The sequence below is a fragment of the Gymnoscopelus braueri genome (genome assembly GCF_963280865.1).
Source record: "Gymnoscopelus braueri genome assembly, chromosome: 11".
In the NCBI taxonomy this organism is placed as follows: Eukaryota; Metazoa; Chordata; class Actinopteri; order Myctophiformes; family Myctophidae; genus Gymnoscopelus; species Gymnoscopelus braueri.
This window is the reverse complement of record NC_137613.1, coordinates 50,397,412-50,417,643: the sequence shown is the minus strand read 5'-3', so window position 1 is coordinate 50,417,643 and position 20,232 is coordinate 50,397,412. Positions and strand designations below refer to the sequence as shown.

At 40.1% G+C, this 20,232-nt stretch overlaps 1 long non-coding RNA gene across 4 annotated transcripts; it reads right to left on the bottom strand.

Moving 5' to 3' along the window:
• Nucleotides 1-13,050: 13,050 nt before the first annotated feature.
• On the bottom strand, nucleotides 13,051-18,404 carry LOC308095171. Of its 4 annotated transcripts, XR_013934040.1 has the most exons (8): nucleotides 18,284-18,392; nucleotides 16,421-16,451; nucleotides 14,986-15,068; nucleotides 14,714-14,762; nucleotides 14,470-14,516; nucleotides 14,291-14,338; nucleotides 13,864-13,964; nucleotides 13,051-13,766 (listed from the first exon to the last, which is right to left on the bottom strand). It is a non-coding gene; the product is annotated as an uncharacterized lncRNA (long non-coding RNA). The 4 variants fall into 4 exon arrangements; XR_013934039.1 differs by having other exon boundaries at nucleotides 14,470-14,762; XR_013934041.1 differs by having other exon boundaries at nucleotides 14,470-14,762; nucleotides 14,990-15,068.
• Nucleotides 18,405-20,232: the final 1,828 nt, after the last annotated feature.

Below are 20,232 nucleotides of genomic sequence, written 5' to 3'. Positions count from 1 at the left end.
AGTTATGTTGATAATTCCAGTGTTTGTACATCTAATGAGCTAGTTTGTGTTATTTGTCGTCTTGTCCTATTTTTGGTTTCTCTGTACATGTCAGATAATATACACAGAAACAATGTTTCCTCAATAGATTTTATTTTCCTCCGTTGCCTCATGTTCCATCACAATCACGTGTATGAAAGTACTTCACCCCACAAATAACTTATTTTCTATCAATTACACACCCTGAAGATTTAATGCACATTTGATGTGTAATTTATAAAAAAGAAGTATTTTTTTGGGTGAACTATTCCTTTAATCCGTCAGACAGCATTTGTTACGACCCCTTTTTGGGGAAAACGGGACAGTAGCACATGAGCACAAACAACTAAAGAAAAGTCTACATTTATTAACAATAATTAAGTTAACGTTTTACTAGGCTGCCCCAACGCTCCTGATTTCGTGTATAGAGGGGCGGGTGTATAGAGCCGGCGAGAGATTGCGCCTGATCCCATTGGTTCACCGATCTGTCCGTCAACCCCCGCCCCGCTAACACAACATTACGAGCGACGCCCACTACACTCTGGTTGGTTGGGTGGGTTAGGCTTTTATTTTTTAGCAAAACTAAACAATAAAAGCCTGGAGATCGAGGCTAACGTTTTACAGAAACTGAACAGAAGCATAAGACGTCAGGGTGGCCAAGGCCAAAACAACAAACCAAACACTACACTAAATAATAAATAAATACACTAATCTGCACCAAGTCAAATTACAATTCTAGTCTCCCTGACTAACACAAAAATAGGAGAAAAAGTGAATCAAAACAAAGGGCAGCACACCCTATACCAGAAGCTTCCCATGTCTGTAATTAAGAACAAAGCATTAAGCTACTTTACGGACTAAGCACGTCATGGTATGACATGTATATTAATGTTTCATTTGTAATAGATGTGTATATTCCATACTGATGACATTTTATCCTACAATGAATGTACAAACATTCCCAGAGAATGCCAAATCTCAAGCCCCTGGAGAGTTTTTAGGCATTCTCCTCAGCATCTTTACTGATTCTTTGTGTATCATTTAGAAATTCTGTTGTACGTAAAAATAGACAAACAAATAAACAATCAAGTATGGTAATGAGTGTTCAGCACAAAGGGTGAAGAATGGCTTAAGGACTGAAGTGGAGCTTCTCCCAGGCCTTTATGATGGATGCTGGCTGATTGGCAATGAATGACAACCAGGTGCTGTCACTTCGCCGCCAATCACCTTTAGCAGTGAAGGGAAAAAAAGAAAGAGAATAAACCCACACAACCTGCGCCCCAATTTCTATAGGGCCATAACGGCATTTATAAAAGAAATGCTATTAACTGGTGTGAGAGCATGGCTTGGTGGATCCTGTACCAAACTCTACACTAACCCTTAAATAAAGTGAAGTAATTAAACCACATCAACCATCAAAAAGCTATAACAATTTGATCACACCCCTGATCAATAGACATAGAACACAGATGATCTGATGGTTCAATATTCACTACCAATCATTTCAGATAACGTGGTGTCAAATCACCTGCTATAAGATTCAACTTGAGGAGTACTACTTTCAGCTTTTGTACACTTTTATTAGTTATTATTAAACATGCATGCATTAAGCCTGAGAAGCAATTTGTTTTCATGAATTAAAAAAACAATGTATGAACAATAATATATAGTTACATTGTAATTATAATAATCTCAAAATACAGTTTTCTCTACCTTCAATAAAAACAACATAACAAATAGCTGAATAACTTTAATTAAGTTTCTCTAACACAGTGAAAGTTTTAGATGAGATTTCAAATATAACATTACACACAGGTCTGGTAAAAGATCTATCCTGCTTTCAGAGCCCCTTGAAGCATGGCAGTTTCCCAGCTTTGTGGATGTAGAGCAAAGGATGAACAAACACTGACATCATTGCTATTGTATATGTGATGTAAATAGAAACTGGGTTTCTCAGTAGTTTAGACAGAACATAGGGAATATAGCTCAGTGTTGTCAATACCATTACTATCAAGCTGATCAGAATAATTTTAAAAGCTCTTCTCTTCATGTTGTTTCCCTCCCCACTGTCCCTCTGTCCTTCTCCTGGTCCAGGCTGTTTCAGAGCTCTGAGGACCGAGAAGCAGCAGAAAGACACCACGGAAATGCACACAGTGGCAAAGCCCAGTAAGATGTATGACAACTTTTTTTTTGACAAAAAACTAAACGAGCTGAAGGCAATTACCGTCAGCCAGACAACACAGCAACAGGCCACCCTGTACCGAAGAGCTTTGTACCTGAGAAATACCACAGGGTGAACCACCGCTATGTAACGCTCCACACAGATACAACAATGGAACGATGGAACAGAGAAGAAGAAAATAAAAAAAGCAAAGTAACAAACCAAGTCCAAAATAAAGATGCGTGTGAAGAGCCATACAAAGTAGAAGACAGCCGTCAGGGAAAAGATGATCACAGATGCAGTCAGGTTGAGATAGAAGAACTCTGAGGCTATCGTCCCACCAGCTCCACTCAGGATCAGCCACACAACGTAGCTGTTGGTGGGTAGACCCAGGATGAGGAAGATAGAGTTGATAGCAGTTCGTAGAGTCAGTTCGGTGTCGTCTCCTGAGGAGATGAAGGGATGGAGGAGTTGGTGCCATTTTCCAGTGTGCCATTCATCCTAAGACTCTGTGTTTGCCCTGTAACCCGTTCAGAAGACATAATGGCTGGATTTGAGTGCAGTTGAATGAATATAACAATGAGACAATTAAACATTTTAAACAACTCTTCTCAACATTCTTCTGAAAACAACAACTATTCTAATGAACACACGGTCAAAGTGATCTCACGTTTTGGATGCCAGCAGAGTGTCTCAGATCTCTGAGTTGGGTGTTTTGGTGAAGTCTCTTCAGACAGTCACTCTCTTTCTGATATCACATCCTTCAAATGATGTCCTCTCTACTTTGCCTCCTCTAACCATTCCCTTCCCTGCTCCTCCTTCCACTGTATTGCTTGTTGTACACCTGCGCTAATACAAATTTTCATATCAATCTGTGGAAATTTATATTTGGGCAGTCGTTATCCAAACTTTGTCAGGGACAGGGTTTCATCAGTGCCGGCCCTTAGCAGGATAACCACAGGCAACAACAATGTGGTGATCATTTGTTTATCCCATGTGGCCTTTATTTGCCCTGGGTTAAGGGTTGACGAAAACATGTCGGCAGGGACGCAGGAGGGGGGGGGGCAGGGGGGTTTGAACATATTCAGTTCCATTGGGGGGGGTATCCGCCCCACTTGGTGACTGCTCATAAGTCCGACATCCCACTACTCCGACTATGTGGCTTCCGCGTGCGGTTAGGGTAAGGGTTAGGGTTACGGATATAGGGTTAGTAATGTCGGAACAATGACATGTAACCCCCCCACTTTTGGGATGAAGAAAAAAGAAAAAGAAAAAACCTCCGACATCTACACTTCATGGAGTACATTCTTTGTACCGAATTAGCCAAATTAAAGTTACAAAAAAAACAACGACAATTTTCGACACACGCTGTCCCCTTCGGTTCTAAAATGCCCTCTGCGTCCCTGCATGTTGGACAAAATGTCCTCTCAGTGGGTTGTTCAACATAGAATAACGATCCATTGGCCATAAGAGATTGTCCTACTTTTCCATCCTTTAAGTACAACTAGACCATACCCGGTGAAGTCCTCCCCTTGCGCCAGCCCCGCCCCCCCGCCCGTCCTTTTGCGCACACACACACACACACACACACACACACACACACACAGTACATCTGCATGCGGCCAGAGCCGTTCCCCCGCCACACACACACACACACACACACACACACACACACACACACACACACACACACACACACACACACACACACACACACACACACACACACACACACACACACACACACGGTACATCTGCATGCGGCCAGAGCCGTTCCCCCGCCACACACACAGACACACACACACACACACACGCGCACGCACGCACGCACGCACGCAATGTGTATAAATGAAAATCGCCTATTTTAGCACCTCCAAAGTTAGTTTTTTTTCCACTAATCCTAATTTTGCAGTGTACTGACACTCAAACATGCACTGAATGTCCCTTATCAGCTGCCGTTCATGCAGAACGACGTGAAGCTTGTCCTCGGTGTTGCCAGATTCTGTGAGAGAAACAAGCAACCAGCTCCTCGGTGTTGCCAGATTCTGTGAGAGAAACAAGCAACCAGCTCCATGTCGTTCTGCATGAACGGCAGCTCATAAGGGACATTCAGTGCATGTTTGAGTGTCAGTACACTGCATAACTTTGGAGGTGCTAAAATAGGCGATTTTCATTTATACACATTACTCCATTATGCCAGGGGAAGGGGTCTCCACAATGGACAACAGGGGCTTCTCTGGAAAAATTCAACGGCCCTTTGTATGTTGGTGAGTGATTAGCGACACATCAAAGCAAACATCTAAAATGACTGGAATTCTCCTTTAACTCCTTGACTAAAAGCTTAATATCTCCATTTCTTTTTAACGTGGTGGAAGTGAGTCGTTTTCGATCGGCGATCACTCTGCAATGGAGGATCGCGTTAGAAATATTATTGTTCCAGGCGTTAGTCGGGACCCTCCGCCGTCTCGCACGCACGCTTTGTTTACATGCACTTCCGCGTCAGGGCTTCTACAGCACGAAACATATCAACGTAAGTGGATGGAAGATATGCAGGCACTGAACGTACCCTATTTTAATAAACCTCTGGCACACAATGTGTTAAGACTCCACCATACAAAGAGAAATTCGTACATCAATAACATCCAGAAACACTGACTTCTCTGGGCCTGAGCTCATCTAAGATGCCCCTTAAAGATGGACTGACGTCGTGTCTCCTGGGCTTAAGAGGAAAAGGACCATCCAGATCGTTATCAGTGCAATGTTCCACCATCTTGTGATAGTATGGGTTGTGTTAGTGCCCATGGTACGGGTAACTTCCCCATCTGTGAAGGTACCATTAATGCTGAAAGGTATACATACAGGTTTTTGAGCAACATCTGCTGCCTCCAGACAAGGGCTTTTTCAGGGACGTCCCTGCTTATTTCAGCAAGACAATGCAGAGCCACATTCTGCACTGTTACAACAGCATGATCTCGTAGTAAAATAGTGCAGGTACTAGATTGTCCTGACTGCAGTACAGACCCGTCCCCCATTCACAATGTGTGGCGAATTATGAAGCACAAAATATGACGGAGGCCTCGGACTGTTGAGCAAGTGAAGTCCTAAGCAAGAATGGGAGAGAATTCCTCTTTCAAAACATCAGCAATTGGAGTGCTCAGTTCCCAAACGCTTTAGTTTATAAGTTTAAACATTACATATATATTGTCTTTGTAAGTTTTAAATTGAAAATACTTTTAAAATGAACTGCAAATCATTGTATTCTGTTTTTATGTTACACAGAGTCCTAACTTTTTTGGAACTATATTTGCAGGCCGATATGCAGCCCTCTCATCCAGTCCTATATTGTGCTGATCGGAGCAATGGTTACAGAGTTATGGCCATTTGAACTGTTAAACACTTATGTAACACTGCTGTAATGCCCCAGATGTGTGCAATGTCGTTTTTTTTTGGTGTGACTGCTCTCATGGCTGACCCCTGAACAGCATTTGTGCCAAGTTTGGTGAGGATTGGAGCAACACTGTGCCTTTGGCCACGAGGGACCCCTGACGTGGCCCCTGGTGTGACCTTTCTTAAGGCCGACCCCTGAACAGTGTTTGGGGCACATTTGGTGCAGATTGGAGCAGCAGTGTGCCTGTGGCCCCCGGGGGCCATGTCAGGGCCCCATGGGAGCCACATACTGTATGGCCCCCTGGTGTGGCTATTCTCATGGCAAGAAGACCCCTGAAAGGTATTTGTGCCAAGTTGTTGGTGTGGATTAGAGCAACAGTGTGCCTGGGGCCACACGTGGCCCCTATTGTAGCCACAGGCACACCAGGGGCCGGCTGATGGCAGACCCTGCAGTGTTTGTGCCAAGTTTATTGCGGATCGGAGCAACGGTGCACCTCACATTAAAGTCCATTTGTTAAGTTTGTGACGTCCACTGTCCACCCATTAGACAATTTTAATATAGGATTGGGCTTTTAGTTAAAGACAGACAATACTTTGTATCTATATGTAATTAAACAAATTTAAAAACACATTCTATATGCAGAGTTCTACAAGGCTCCATTCTGGAAAATCATCTGTTCAACATCTGCATGCTCTGACACGCTTAGGTTATTAAAAATAACAAAATATGTTACCATAGTTATGTAGACGACACACGCATTTGCATAACCGTATCACCACTCACCAGGGGACTATATTCCAATAATCACTGAGTAAATTAAATGCATTGAGCAAATTCTTCTGCACTGTAATTGTATTGTCTTATTTTTCTGTTTTATTTCTACTGTTCATGTTTGAATTTTTCATTTGATGTATAATTGATAGAAAATAAGTATTTTTTTGGGTGAACTATTCCTTTAATCCGTCAGACAGCACTTACGACACATGAGCATGAGCACAAATAACTAAAGAAAAATATACATTTATTAACAATAATGAAGTTAACGTTTTACAGAAACTGAACAGAAGCATAAGACGTTGGGGTGATAGGCCAAAACAACAAACCAAAGACCACACTAAATAATAAATAAATACACTAATCTGCACCAAGTCAAATTACAATTCTAGTCTCCCTGACTACCACAAAAACAGGAGAAAAAGTGAATCAAAACAAAGGGCAGCACACCCCTACCAGAAGCTTCCCATGTCTGTAATAAAGCACAAAAAGATACTTTAAGCACTAAGCACGTCATGGTATGACATTAAAGTAATACTAGGTAACGTTTTCAACAAAACTAAAGTTAAATTGTATATCTTTTGCGAGTGGCAAAAGTTTCACAACACCCACTCCGTGAATTTCACCCCCGGAAGCCTTTTATTTATATATTTTCTATTGAACGTGTACGGGGGGGACTTTCCCGGGAAAATGACGTTCCTGGCCAACGTCATGACGTCGTGGCCGACGTCCTCAGGAACTACCGCAACGGTTTCCTGTTTGGCCAGGAACTACCGCGCTATTAACAAAAAGGAACCTCACGCTGATTTTAAGATAATGTAGGATTAGAAGATCGAAAAAGAACAGAAAAAGAAAGCACAGCTCATGGTAACTAATGCTCCACTGGCTAAGAGAAACGATCCGTAGATAGTATAAAACAATTAAAAGATCGCTTTTTGAAACGCTTCCGGCTTCCGGTGAAAACGAATGGAATTCTGGGTAATCGAGGACTCCGGAAATTGTATGCAGTGACGGTAGTGACCAGCAGAGGTTGCTAAAAATCGTTAGTTGTGAATTTGCATTGTACAACTTTAATGTTTCATTTGTAATAGATGTGTATATTCCATATTTATGTAATTTATACTACAATTAATGTACAAACATTCCCGGAAAATGACACTTCTTTAGGCATTTTCCTTAACATCTTTACTGATTCCTTGTGTATCATTTTAAATTCTGTTGCATGTAAAAATAGACAAACAAATAAACAAATAAGCACTAACGATTGATATATATATATATATATATATATATATATATATATATATATATAAAGATATGGCAATGAGAGTCCAGCACATAGGGTGAAGAATTGAGTACTTGAGTACTTGATAGAGTTGTTTTTCCTTATCACCCACATAAAGTAGCGGTAACTTTCACAAAGGCGACAAGAAAATTCCGCCGGAGACAGGCAGCCATTGGGTATAACGATTATATTATATCTTTAGTCAGACATGAGAGACATGGGAAGGTTACAGTATCACAGGTATTACACGCTTCATCGGTCGTCGTCTCTCACAATGAGAACAGAGAAAGCACTGCGTTTTAACAGCACGCGTTAACATATGACATCATAGGATGTGACAGATGAGTTTCCGGGCGAAGGTGGACTTCTTGGATTGGATGAGAGTGATGATTACGTCGTCGTCAGATGAGGATGATGATGATGAGGATGGTAGATGATGAAGATGATGATGATGGTGTGACAGTTTATCTTTGGACAAACAGCGTCCAAATGTCTCAAACAACACGTTGACCTCGGCTCTGACCGGTCACTGGTCAGTGGTCACTTCAGTGGCACTGAAAGAAGGGTTATCGTATCGGAGAAGAACACCGAGATGTAGTGTTCTCAAAACATATTATATTACCTATACCTATTATATTAAATTGACATTTAAATCAGTTTATGACACTAGACAAATTATAATCAACAAGATTAACTCTATCAGTACTGAAGTGGAGTTTCTCCCAGGACTTTATGCTGGCTGCTAGCTGATTGGCAATGAATGACGACCAGGTGCTGTCACTCTGCCTCCAATCACCTTTAGCACTGCAGGGGGAAAAAAGAAAGAGAAGGCACACACACAACCTGCGGCTCCAATTTCTATAGAGCCAAAACGGCATTGATAAAGGAAATGCTTGTGGTGTCAGATCATGGCTTGGTGGTAGCCATGGTTCACATGACGCTTGTATACAAGCGTCATGGTGCCGAGTCCCCCTGGTCTAAAGTTGTGTTCGATTTTTTCACATTGCCATCTCTCACATAAACATAAACGTTCAGATTTCAAATATAAAGTGCTTACCACCGAGCCACGGATGTTACAAGGCGATGCGGACCGCGATGAGTACCCGTATCTCCCGTATTGTTCAATAAAAAGCATTTTAATCCCATCGCCGGCCATTTTCTCCAAATTGTCTCAGATACTTTCAACCATGCGACACTAATGGTTGGGAGGTGTATTGCACTCTGACACATTACAAAACAAAAAAAAACAAAAAAAGAAAATGGCCGGCGATGGGATTAAAATGCTTTTTATTGAACAATACGGGAGATACGGGTACTCATCGCGGTCCGCATCGCCTTGTAACATCCGTGGCTCGGTGGTAAGCACTTTATATTTGAAATCTGAACGTTTATGTTTATGTGAGAGATGGCAATGTGAAAAAATCGAACACAACTTTAGACCAGGGGGACTCGGCACCATGACTGTCATGGTATGACAGTCATGTTTCAGGGCTAGGCTTGGTGGTAGCCTGGTAAACCCCTCCCTCCGGATATCTCATTTCCATTTGATATCATCAAATGCAAATGAGATTTCCGGAAGGGGGATGGTTTACCAGGCTAGGCTTGGTGGATCCTGTACCAAACGTTACACTAACTAACCCTTAAATAAAGTGAAGTAATTAAACTACATCAAAACCATGTCTAAACTTAACCACCTGCAAGGTATAACCATTACCATTACCATTAACCTTTGATCACACCCCTGATCAATAGACATAGAACACAGATGATTTAATGGTTCAATATTCACTAACAATCATTTCAGATAAAGTGGTGTCAAATCACCTGCTATAACAGTCAACTTGAGGAGTGATAATGTCAGACTTTTTACACTTGTAATTATTAAACACACATGCATTTAGCCTGAGAAACGTTTTGTTTTCATGAATAAAAAAAACAACGTATGATGAACAATAATATATAATTATATTGTAATTATAATAATCTCAAAATACAGTTATCTCTACCATGAAAAATTCAATAACAACAATAACCTTTATAAGCTTCTCTAACACAGTTTTAGATTAGATTTAAAACGTAACATTACACACAGGTCTGTTAAGAGATCTATCCTGCTTTCAGAGCCCCTTGAAGCATGGCAGTTTCCCAGCTTTGTGGATGTAGAGCAAAGGATGAACAAACACTGACATCATGGCTATTATATATGTGACGTGAATAGCAACTTGGTTGCTCAGTAGTGTAGACACAACATAAGGAATATAGCTCAGTGTAGTCAATACCATTACTATCAAGCTGATCAGAATCATTTTAAAAGCTCTTCTCTTCATGTTGTTTCCCTCCCCACTGTCCCTCTGTCCTTCTCCTGGTCCAGGCTGTTTCAGAGCTCTGAGGACCGAGAAGCAGCAGAAAGACACCACAGAAATGCACACAATGCAAAAGCCCAGTAAGATGTATGACAACAGTGTTTTTGACCAAAAATATAACGAGCTGAAGACAAACACTGTCAGCCAGACAACGCAGCAACAGGCCACCCTGTACCGAAGAGCTTTGTACCTGAGAAATACCACAGGGTGAACCACCGCTATGTAACGCTCCACACAGATACAACAATGGAACGATGGAACAGAGAAGAAGAAAATAAAAAACCACAAACCATTTCAAAAATAAAGATGTCTGTGAAGAGCCATGCAAAGCAGAAGACAGCGGTCAGGGAAAACATGATCAGAGATGCAGTCAAGTTGAGATAAAAGAACTCTGAGGCTATCGTGCCACCAGCTCCACTAAGTATCAGCCAAGCAACGTAGCTGTTGGTGGGGAAAACCAGGATGAGGTAGATAGAGTTGATAGCAATTCGTAGCGCCAGTTCGGTGTCGGCTGCTGAGGATATGAAGGGGATGGAGGAGTTGGTGCCATTTTCCAGTGTGCCATTCATCCTAAGACTCTGTGTTTGCCCTGTAACCCGTTCAGAAGAGCAAGACATATTTGGGTGGAATTGAGTGCAGTTGTCTGAATATTACAATGACACAACTAAATATGTTAAACCACTCTTCTTAACATTCTTCTTAAAGCAACAACTATTCTAGTGAACAATGAACACAAGGTTAAAGTGATCTCACGTTTTAGATGTCAGCAGAGTGTCTCAGATCTCTGAGTTGGGTGTTTTGGTGAAGTCTCTTCTTCAGACAGTCACTGTCTTCCTGATAGCAAATCCTCCAAATGATGTACTCTCTGCTTTACCTCCGCTAACCATTCCCTTCCCCCCTCCTCCTCCTTCTACTGTGTTGCTTGTTGTACACCTGCACAAATAAGCATTTTCATATTGCTTCCGATGGTGGTTATTCCATGGAAATGTATTTAATCACCCGTACAGTCATTATGCACACTTTGCCCTTGGTTGGATATTTGTTTATCATACACCCATGTAGCCTTTACAGAGAGGGTGACTAAGGTATTTGTGCCAAGTTATTGGTGTGAATCGGAGCAACAGTGTGCCTGTGGCCTCTAACGTGGTCCCTGAGGGCTACACATGGCCCCTGGTGTGACTATTGTCATGGCCGACCCCTGAACATTGTTTGTGGCACATTTGAAGTAGATTGTTGGAGCCCCTGTTGTGGCCACATGTGGCCCCTGTTGTGGCCACAGGCACACCAGGGGGCGACTGATGGCAGACCCTGAAGTGTTTGTGCCAAATTTAGTGTGGATCGGAGCAACAGTGCACCTCGTAAGTCCAATTGTTAAGTTTGTGACGTCCACCGTCCAACAAAATATGTTACCATAGTTATGCAGACAACACACACATTTGCATAACCAGGGGACTATATTCCAATATAATCACTGAGTAAATTAAATGCATTGAACAAATGATTCTGCACTGTAATTTTATTCTCTTCTTTTTCAGTTTTATCTCTACTTCTTTTTATTCCGCTCTGTGTCTTGAGCACAGTATTAATGCTTAAAGGGGTAGTTCACCCAAACATTTTTGTCTCCGCCAGGCCGAAAGAAATGGCGAGAGAGTATGTTTTGCACCCTGTCTGTCCGTCCGTCCGTCCGTGTCCGTGTGTCCTTCTGTCTGTGAACAGCTAATCTCCGGCACTGTTGGCCCGGTCACTGCTAAACTGTGCACACACACTCCCTGGATGCCAATTCAGAACCTCCAACCATTTTTTGACAGTATTCCTACAGATTTTATCCAAACATCACGCAAATCGGTACACAAGTATCCCACTGAGCATTTTTCGGTCTATTAGCCGTTTAAATGACGTCTAAACGTCACCTAGCCGTCTAGGCTAAATCCGGTTTATGAGTGGTCTAGAATTGAAAGTTTTTTCAACGTCTAAACCTAGCCTAGACGTTGTTTCAACGTCTTTTGGACGGCTAGATATAAATATATAACCGTTCAAATGACGTTGAAAGAACGTCTAGGCTTAGCCTAGACGTTGAAAAAACTTTCATTTTTAGACCACTCATAAACCGGATTTAGCCTAGACGTTATTTAGACGTCTAATAGCCCGAAAAATGCTCAGTGGGTTAAACCCTATTATAGACTATATACGTTGTTTAGACGTCATGTAAACGTCTATTTAATAAGGATATTAATATACTTATAATTAAATCATGTTTAAATAACATCTAAACAACTTGTAGGCATTATACCTTTAAGATATATCAAATTATTCACACGAAACCTATATTAATGCATTTAAATGCCTCAATTTTAATGCAGATCCAGGTTCTCTACAAAAAAAATACCTGATGGACCAAATTTAACCCGTTTTGCTTACCTTTGTAGAAGTGTAGTCCCATGTTCTGATAATTTGTTTACATTATGTTGTTATCTTTCAGGATCTTTTAAATATGTTGCAGTGTGACACTAATGTCATGCTACTCTTTATTGTACCACTGGATAAAAACTTTTTTCTTAATGTTAACATTGATCTACTCTGAACATAACTATCCTTCAACTGTAATTTCAATCACAATACATATTTCAACAAAAAAAATACCAAAGCTTGTACAATCGGTCTTTAATTTCTGCACCTCTTAATGCTTTAAGCCATTAACACCTGTCATGTTAGATTTTAAACACTTTAACACATCTTATACTTGAGCTATTCAAAAATAGCAGATCTACAAGCTCATAGCACGGCACTCGGTGCTAGTCGATCTGCTATATTTTTGTTTTAACAATATTGAACATTTTTGCAAATCTTTGAATGTATGTTTTACCTCAAATCTTTGCTTTGCCTAGACTTGATATACACACACACACACACACACACACACACACACACATATATATATACACACACACACATACACAAAGATTTGCAAAAAAAAAATTTTACTCTCCAAAAAATAGAAGATCTACAAGCTCTTAGCGCGGCACCGAGTTCCGCGCTATGAGCTTGTATATCCAGGGTCCCCACACATTTTTAGCAATGAATTTCCAAAACTTTTCCAAAACTTTTCCAGAATATTTAGCCCAATTTCCAGGCCTATATAACAATCATTCAGCGCAATAATGTGTCTCTTACTCCTATGTACAATGCCCAAAGATAGGCAGTGTAGCAAAAATAAAGCATAGAATGGTACAATTCCATTCAAATTTCGTGCAAAATTAGGGCAACACAATTGAGACATACATTAGGCTGCCATCACACAGCCCGTTTGGCGAAAAACTACTTATGTTACATATTTCGTGTAATGTTATACATGTTTATGAAAATGTTTTGTGTTAACAAAATCAATAGCCAAAAACAATGCATAGCCAAATATTTTTTCCAGGACCCTTGATAAATTCCAGGACCTTAGATCAATTCCAAACCTTTTCCAGTACTGGATTTTTTAAATTTCTATTCCAAAATATTTCCAGGAATTTCCTGTATATCTGCTATTTTCTGAATAGCCAAAGAAATCTTAAGTGACACAGATGCGTTCCCTATCTTAATGGGATAAACAACCATAAAAGACAAGTTTTAACAAAATGTTTTGACCAAATAATAACATTGATTTGCTTCAAGGCGTTGCCCTCTTCTTGTATCCCCCTCCACCACTTCTACCAGGCGCCTGCTTGAAGTGGTCAGAGATGGCAGCGCTCACCAGGTTCTCCATTGTCTCTCTGAATGTCTTCTGAACGGCTTCTGCAGTCAAAACAATGACATATAACTCTCATACACACACGTGTACAACTTGAATAAGCAATCAACAAATAACTAGCACTGACAAAGTTATTTTTACCATTGATGACAGAAAGATAGAAGGTAGTGCTTTTGAAAGCTCTCTCCTGCTGTCCGGCACCATGCTAGTAGAAATTAGTCATCAGGCCATTGGTGAAAAGTCTGAAACAAAAAGAAAATGAGAAGCTAAATCGTCAATGGCATACTATGCCAACAATAATGTTGATATGAAACAGAAATAATAAATAATACACTAACACAGTGGGAAATGATAAATAATACTTCCATTCTTACTTTTCTCCGACATGGGAAACTGAAATAAAGAAACCTTGTGACAGTCTGCCTGTGATTTAGGATGTGAGGCTATACTTTGGCAGGTGCAGATCTTAATAAACAACATTACTTGTTTTACAAGTTCAACATCATCATCCCTACCCAATTACATCTTTGCCACAGTAAGATGACTTCCAAACTTTATAAAAAGGTACCTTTTGGAATCCTGTGAATGTTTCTCCTCTGAGTTCTGATAAGATTTCCTGTTGGTGAAAGACAAGGCAATTACATGTCATACTTGCTACTTACTGTTGGGGGGAGAAAAGAAAATTAAACATCTTACTTGCACCATTGCAACCTATTTTGCTCACTGCTACAGTCAATTTAAATTTACCTTGTGGTGTTATTTCTTCATTGGGGCTGGAGTAAGGCTTCTATTCACTGTTGGGGGTAAAGGAAATAAATTAGACATAGTCACCGTTATGATCACTCCTAGACTCAAAATCTACCTTGTGTAGGTAGTCCTTGCTCCATTTCATCTTGGAGTAAGGCTAAGATTCTCTGTTTGGTGGGGGTACTTACTCATCTCACTTACAAACTCACCATTTATATCACTGGAAAACTCAAATAAATTGTACCTTGTGGTTGTGGAGTCCTGGCACTGCTTTGGCATACGCCTATGATACACTGTTGGGGAGAAAACAAAGTAAATTACATGTCATAATTACACCATCACTATTGTGCTCACAGCTATAGCAAATCAAATTCTACATTGTGTAGTCCTGACTCTTGCTTGGACTGGACTGAAGCCACAATTCACTGTTAGGGGTGGAAGACAGTGAAATTACATATCCAACATAATGTTTTCAATGTCATCTCCAAATATCTCCACTTAGCCATCTACACATACCTACATATATGTACATATCTACACATAGATCTGTGTCCTCAGTCCATTCAGGGCAGCTTGAGCAAGCAGTGTATTGCTGTGATCTGTTTGAAAACAATGACATTATTAATTTCACAGCTTGTCTCAGCCCCATATAGCAGTACTGACTCCACTGTAAATGGATCCACAACAGCACTGTTCCTCCGTAGCCTGGCCAAAACAAAATCTAGGTGGCTTCTGCAATGAACATATAAACGAATTAATTAATTCTAAGATTGGGAGTATCAATAGCAGAGGTTATGTAATCTAGAGTGTACACTGTACAGCTTGAAAATTAAATAATACATTTTTAGCCCTGACAATTACTGCAACATCACCCGTTTTAAATACAGTTGTTGATGTAATGGTGATGTCTTTTTGAACTTCCTTTCCCTTGTTGACATCCTCCATTCAAATTAAAGTGTGTCATAGGTGAGTAAAGAGTCCAACAACACTGGAATGACTCTTAACACATTGGGTGCCAGCATTTTTTCATAACAACTTACGTTGGGTGCCAGCATTCTCCCCATTGACTGCGCTTTGCTGTTTAAAGCTCTAGACTCCACGAGGAGCAAATCCATGTAAAAAAAAACATCCATTCATGTTGCGCGATGACCCTGGCTACAACCTGGAACGATAACATTTCACTCGCGAGTTACAATGGGGGGGGATCGCGCATCGCGCATGACCGGTTTTCCCCACCGGAAACAGATTTGGAGATATAGGTGTTTTAAAGAAGGAAATAGACAGGAAGTGGATGGCAGCCATGTTTTTGTTTTTCCGGTGATCTATCTGGCCTATCCTTCTCAAGATCACAATGGGTACTCCCAGAGCTGCTCTAGCCCCGCCCGTGTGGAGAAAAACGAAAAAAACAAAAAGACATATTTCACGGTCTGGACCGTGTTCGGCACCGGACCGCTACTCTGCGCAAACACGGTTCAGACCGTGTTTGGCACCCGATGTGTTAACTAGTGTTGCGATTATTAGAAACATGCATTTCTACAGGATATAAGACATTTTAGTTTGTAAGTCATGTCATTCAATTGAATGTACAAGTGGCCAATACAAAGCATAAGAGCTCCATTCTGATTGTTACTGTGAGCACATTAACTTTGTAGGAATTTGCTACATCTCAACATATGTGATACGAGAGGCTCCTGGTAACTATAATAGCAGTTAAATTCAAATGTACAATTTTGCTGAACTACCAAGGAGACATAACATGTTTGTGTTTACAGCCTATTGCTAGTAAGACCTGGTGTTGAGGTGTGGATAGGGGCTGTCAACGTGGTATTCTGTGGGCAGTGTGTATAGTTTAAAAACAATCTGTAGAGTTTAGTTGTATAACTATCTAAACATTGGCACAACATCCACCACAGGACATGACAGCGTGGTTACATAATATAGCCAAACTCACATGTTTCCATTACCCTTTGCCATTTGTGTTCCTGAAACAAGATTGACAAAAAAAGACATTTTTATGGCCTAATATATCACATGTAGTCCTCACAAGAGGTGATAGCATTAACATTGGATATCACCAGTAGTGACAAGTAGTCTACACATTCTCTGAAATTAATTTGTTGTTTTGGTGTCACTTCAAACAGAAGAGATCTATAAATACACGGACAGTCACTTTGTTCCAATTAAAAATAGTTAAAAAGAGTAAATAAACTAAACATTTCACATCTTCAACATGTTGGTACATGTTAGCCTGCACATTGTTAAAGAACAATAATTTATTACACTGTACCATATTCAACAAGGTTCACTCCAATAGGGCTGGCAAGGCTGGTGTCACTCCACGGCTGCGGCTAGCCCCGCCCCCGGTCGGTGGGGTCAACATCTCCCTTCACTCTGAGGTTCGCTAATAGTAGCCTGCTAGTTGGTGCTCTTTCAGCAGTGTTTCGCCAAAATGGGAATGAATTGTTGTATGAAAACTGTTCCACGGCTTCTCACCATCGACGAGTTGAGAATAAAGGGGCTAAAATGGACAACGGACTAACTTTTCACCGCATTCCCAAATGGAAGCCAGCCAGGTCTCCCGACGTAACAAAGAGACGATGCATGGCTTGGTTGTCATTGATTGATTGAATATTTTATTAGGCAAAAAATTTAAAACAGCACAGTTACATTTAAAATACTTTGTCTAACAGGTCCGTTCATAAAAGTCCTTGCGGACTTTTATGTTTCCAATGAGGGCCTAAGTCACACCTCAGGATCCATGTAGAGAGAGTTATAGGCACTATACGCAACAAGTACCATATATTAAATGGTAGGGTACCCATCACTCTGATGCATACACCTAGCCTGGTTCCAAACAGGCTGATAATCAGGCTAGCATAAACCAGGAGTGGGCAGGACATGACAATCCTTGACAAAGTTGTCTGAGCGTCTGAAACTATTTTTAATAGTACCCTTCTGCATAGTAAAAGCAGACATGAGGTTATGCTCTGTAGATACATTATCTGTTCCCTTTTTATGTACATAGTAACCTGTACATGTTTTCAAATAAAATACATAGTCTTTCTACATAAAATGATTATATGCAAATAGAACCGCATTCTTTCACATGGCTAAAATGCATAGGCCATTATATTATTATGCAGTGCTTTCATTCAATGCAAATATAACCGAATCCTGATGATGATGATGGCTCAAGTCACCAGTTGCCTGACCTGTTAATGATCACATTATAATATGGATGGGCAGAGACCATTTTACTCCTCTTTGAGCCTGATGAGGTTCCTTTTTTATACACATAGTATCCTGTAAATGTACCTTGTTTTCAAATAAAAGACACCTTCATGTGACGTTGACTTACAGTGGTTACTTTGTAGATTTAGATTATTATTACAAAACATACAGTAACCACTTCAGCCCATACATTTCGGCCATTTGAAAATAGCCGATCTACAAGCATTGTGAGCTTGTAGATCTGCTATTTTCTTGGCCACGCCCCCCAAATCACTCCCCCACCCAAGCGAACTTTGCCAGCCCTATTGGAACAAAATAAAAGATTATACACAATTTATGTTCCGTGGTTTTACTCCTTGCAGTAAAGTAGTGGATCTACAAGCTCACACCGTGATGCAGATGCAAAGCGTTGAGCTTGTAAATCGACGTTCTTCACGGACTGCTAAAGTTAGCTGCTGGCTTTAGTTAGCTGCATCTAGCAGCTTAGCTAGCTAGCTGCAGCAGCTAGCAGCTTCCTTTAGAAGTTATAAGCTTGCAAGCGGCTTAAGAAATGTTTTAAAATCAATAAGCAAAGAACACTCACCTCTATAGTCGTATTGCCATTTAAATAATTAAACTTCATGGTGATGAACATCGTGATAACTCGCATGAAATGTATCTATTTGTGAGTGTTTACTGTTTGTCGTCCGCAACCGGAACCACTAATGTTGCCATGTCTCGTGAGAAAATCAGAAAACCAACCTCCGAAACCAATCTGCGGTTTACTGTTGCTGTGAAGCCCAGTGTTGCCAAGTCTCGTGAGAGAAATAAGCAAACCGAACTACAAAGACAATCTGCGGTTTACTGTGGAAAGTCTGGTGACGAGAGGTTAGCGGTTTACTGCTTGGCTTTCACTCGTTCCTCAGTATTTTATATTAGCCTATCACCAATACTGCAAACTGCCGTTATTTTTTATATTTATGCATTTAAAAAAAAATATTTGCATATATCACCATTAATGCAAACTGCATTATTTCGCTATAATAGTGAGATTTAATAATTTCTATTGTTAGCATCCTAAAATAAACGATTTCAAACAACATGAAATTAAGTAAATGTCATGGTTTAAAACTGGTCTAAATGTAGACGTTGATATATGGTTTTGATTTAAACGTCTAAATCTAGGCTAAATTCAAACTATACTGTATATTGATAAATGCTATTCAAATTATTTTAGTCCAATATTTGGAGATCAAGTGCAGCTTACAGTTGTTTTTTTAATCAAAGTTTTCAAACAACATGATTAAAAAAATAAGTAAATGTCATGGTTTAAAACTGGTCTAAATGTAGACGTTGATATATGGTTTTGATTTAAACGTCTAAATCTAGGCTACATTTAAACTATACTGTATATTGATAAATGGCTATTCAAATTATTTTAGTCCAATATCTGGAGATCAGTTGTGCAGCTTACAGTTGTTTTTTTTAATCAAAGTTTATGGAATAATGGATTAAATTCAATCGTCTAGATTCGGTCTATAATACGACCGAATCTAGACCGGTGAAATGAGGTCTAAACAAAAACCAGACGTCTAAAAAACGACTATGGCTCACTGGGATCTCTATAGTCATTAAACAAAACGGGTCTCAGATTCAGATTTTTCATATTCCATCTTGATTGGCTAAGAATGGCTTCCAAAGTTTGCAGGAATACGTTTTGAACAAAATGCTTCAAATCAGGAACACATCGTGCAATTTTCGTGAAATTTTGCACGTACATTCCCACTATAGTCCTGTAGCAGAGGCCCTCAGATTTTGAGATACCCCTACCCGAGTTAGAACAAAACACAACCATGTTTTTTCTTATCTTTAGGGTCTCCCATTAATGGAATGGATTGTTGTGAAATTTTATTTTGGGGCAAAATTAGTTTTTTTGGCTATTCTTTAGACTACCCCAATCTCTGAAAAAGGCAAATCCGAATAGGGCAAAGGTGACCAAATATGCTATAACTTGAGAATGCTCACTCTTATCTATTTTCATCTACAGTACACTTATACATAATTATGTGGCTAGGATTTCAGTTCCTTCTTTCTTTTTCTTTTCTGATAAAGTCTTGTGAAATGATTTCTTGTTTAAAGTGTCATTCCAAGTTTCTTTTCACCATGACTGCGCAAGTTGTCACAAATGTGTCATAAACTATCAGACAACCACAAATTTGTCATAACGCACGTTTGCCGGTTTACATAACAAGACTGGTTTATATCCTTGTGCCATTCAACCACAACTCACACACACTGGTGCGCGCATGCGCATAGCATACTTGGCATACAAGACCAGCTAGCTTTATTATTCACTTTACGTGACAATACATACATCAAATTCATGTCATCAGAATATCTTGAAGGTGCTGTAAACCTAAGTGATATTTGTATAATATTAACATACTATTATAACCTGTCTATTATGTTCAATGGTTCTCAAAGTGGGGTGGGGACCCGGCAGGGGTCCTTGAGGGGGTTCCACGTGGTCCCCAGCATAATCTTGAAAAGATG